This window comes from Eurypyga helias, unplaced genomic scaffold (genome assembly GCF_000690775.1).
Source record: "Eurypyga helias isolate BGI_N326 unplaced genomic scaffold, ASM69077v1 scaffold48487, whole genome shotgun sequence".
Taxonomy (NCBI): domain Eukaryota; kingdom Metazoa; phylum Chordata; class Aves; order Eurypygiformes; family Eurypygidae; genus Eurypyga; species Eurypyga helias.
Genome location: NW_010260715.1, coordinates 1 through 3,541, shown reverse-complemented (window position 1 = coordinate 3,541; position 3,541 = coordinate 1).

Sequence of the window (3,541 nt, the reverse complement as noted above, 5' to 3'; positions counted from 1 at the left end):
ATTTCAGAATTAATTCCAAAATTAATGCCCCTGCCAATCCTGTGCTTTTGACAAGGCTGTAGCCTCTTGAGATAATCCAGCATTAACCCTTGATGTTATCCTGGCACCTGTCAGTGCTGGGAGAGGCAAAGTGGGACCCTGAGGATGGGAACTCCTGATGCTGTGGGACATCCCAGACTGGGAGACTCATAGGATCCTCTCCAGCACAGAGAGATGGAATTTAATTTAGCTTATTTATTTGATTAAGACACAAAACCTACCACAGAAGTTGCCTCCAGGCCTGGAGTCGCTTCTCAGCCTCAGCTCTCCCACCCAGGGCCAAAGCTCAGGGGTCCCAGCTATCCTGTGCTACGTTGCCAGCACACCGAGAGCTGGCAAAGGTGAAAAACTGCTGTCTGGAGCCTGAACCCAGGGAGGGAGGGAGGCTCATGATCCTGACCCTCCATGCAGGACCTGAGCTAGCCCCACAGACTGAGCCAGGACCTCCCAATTCCTACTCTACCCTCATGGGCATGACACAATGTCCATCCGTCGGAGGGTTTATAGCTTGTGTTTAAAGCTAAGGTGGGACTATCATTCCCCTTCCTCCATCCTGTCTCAGGCACCCCACTTCTATCTGATTGTCCACAGCTTTGGGCCATTCCTGGATGTTTAACCCTCTTTGTACCTTCCGAGGTTGGCAACGATCCTGGAAGGGGTGGGAGGTGGGGAGGGAGGGGACATATTGTGATGGTTTATAGCCGGATGGGCTCATTTGTGGCTTTCAGCGCTGTCCACCCCAAGATGCCTCTCACATGTGTCGTCCTCCCAGTGCTGCCAAACTCTCAAATAAATATTTCATCCTTTAATTCCGGTGCCCTCTCCCCCCAGCGTGAGTCTCCTGCTGATATTTGTCACTGCAGTCACAGTTAAATGGCTTTCAAAAGCGCGTGGTGGTGAGAGACAGGCAGTTCTCTGCACCCTCATGAAATTTTCAAAGGGCTGTATTTTTCCAGTTTGGCAGAAAGATTAGAGATGCAAGCACGGCTTCCCCTGATCCCATCAGAGAGCCTGTCTGCTCAGCCCAGGAGAAAAGGCTTTTCTGGTCATTCCTCGAGCAGCCCCAGGGCCATGCCGAAGGCAGCAGAGGGGTGCGTATCACACAGCCTGCTGGAGATGGGCATCTGCAAGGATCAGGGCCGGGCCGTGACCATGAGTCAGTCATGCTTGTGGCTCTTGGTGCGTATCACACAGCCTGCGTGAGATGGGCATCTGCAAGGAGCAGGGCCGGGCCATGACCATGAGTCAGTCATGCTTGTGGCTCTTGGGTGTGTCACCCACGCCCAAATCCATTCTGTGATTCTATGATTCTAAATCCTCCCAGCTGGAGCCCTCAGCAATGCTCCCATAGGAATGTGCACCAAGGGTTGTCCAGGTTTTCCAGGTTTATTTGGAAATAGCTTGGTCTCTTGCAGTCCCCAACAGCTTGCTCCAATCGCAGCACCAGCTGAGCCCCTGGAAACACCATGGCTGCCCTGCCCCCCTCACTGATGGGCAAAGTTCCCACAGGAAACTATTGATTTTAGGCTGCTCAAATCTGCTGCTGAGTCTCCTGCTAGTAGGGGAAACTGAGGCATGGATTTGCACTGTGTTACATAAGGAGATGCTGGACTCTGCCTGCCGAGCACCATCCTGCCAGACACCTCTGCTGCAGAGCATCCTCCAGCCACAGTCATCCAGGTCTGATACCTGCTTCAGGAGACATGAGTGTGATGGGGGCATTGGGACTCTCCTCAGTGGCCTACAACCTCCTTCCACCCAGGAGAAGAAATGCCCAGCAGGACATGCCCCAGCAGGACACACCCCATCCTGACCTGACCAGCAATCGTAAAACACAGTTGTTTTCTGCTTCAACAGCAGCACCTATTTCCAGCCAGCCTGCTGGTATATCGAGCTGCCCTTCCTGGCTCTCACAACAGGGTACCCTAATTCTGAGTGCATCAAGGGAAGGGTCACAGCTTCCTTCACTCAGCTCTGTGCCCACAGGGACCAATGCCCAGTGAGGTCTCCCAGCAGTGCCGGTGGCAAGTGTTGAGATCCAGAGGTCCATCTCCTTTCGTGGCCCATGGCTGCTTCTGTTGCTGCCTCCCCATTTTTGCATGGAGGCAAACCAGAAACCACTGGTCGTCACCTGCCCTTTCCAGCAGGTCCTGTCAGTGACTCGGCCATCGCGTCTCAGCTGGCACAAAGTCTGCAGGGTTTGTCTGCTGAGTGTGGCTGAAGACCGATCACGAGGTGTCAGGGCTTGTGGCTCAGTCCCAAAGGATTGTCTCCAGATGCCAGAGACTATTAGCATCTCTGCTTCCAGAAGGGCTTCAGCTTTGCTTGGGATGAAACTAGCCTTTGAGAGAGCAGATGACCCAGCTGTGTTGCAACTAGAAAGGTCTCCTGTCCTGTGCTTGCCACTCCAGGGGTGCTGGGAGAGGCCTTGGAGGCTGGATGAGGTCCTTCTTGCAGGAGAATCACTTGAATACAGTGACTGAAGAATCCCAAGGAGCATACATGACAAGAAGGGAAGACCTGGTTAAGCACTTGCAGCATTCCTGACTGCAGAGGGATTGTTGGCACAGCAAGAGCCAGAGACCTGGACGATCACAAGCAAGAAAAAACACAGCCTGAGAAGCACATGTGAATGAAATACACTGCAAACACAGCAGTAGGATCTCCGTACAAGCTAGGAAAAAGCAGTGTGACTGTGCCTGCTGGTTAGAAAGGAAAATAAAATGAGATATTCCAGAAAAACTTTGGATTACAGGCTAGAACGATTACATCCTTACTGAAGTTTGACAGGGGCTACATCACCAAACCAAAGGCATGGTAATAGAAATACTTATTATTCTGATTAAAATTATTTGGGTGGCTAATGGAAGCTATATTTTAATGCATTCATGTGGTTAAGATGTGCTTAGAGACTGCAGATTGACTGAGCAGATAAAATAGTCCTTTTTTTGCTCAGTGGGGAACAGCTCGTTCTGTAGAGCTTCCCATGCAGGGATCTTTCTGGCTGCTGCTCTTGTGCCAGGTGGTGCAATGGGAAACTCATCCGATTACTAGCAATAAAAAAATCGTGAGCTGAACCCAAGCAAGCTGATACACAGTGCCTGTCCGGGAGATGAACTGGGCCACTGCAGCTTGTCACCAGCATGCCTTGCTAGAACGGGTTCTGGAGACTGCCCATCCTGGTCGAAAAAAGCTGGGAAACTAAATTTCCAGGCAGTTTTCAAGCCACATTGATGTGTTCTGTGCACGTACAGCCTTGAATTAGCTGCTACCTTTCTTCCTTGCTGCATGGATGCTGCTGGAACTGCTGGTCCCTCACTGTGATAGCTGGGAGATGCCACCCTGTGCATTCCCATTTAGCCTCAACACCCCCAAGGATGGCCTGTTACCAGTAAGATTCCAGCATTTCTGTGTTTCGGGTCCATCTCCCCTTCCCCAGCCCAGCTGAGACCCAGCACATGCATTACAAACTGGATTTAGTCATAGAATCATAGAATTGTTT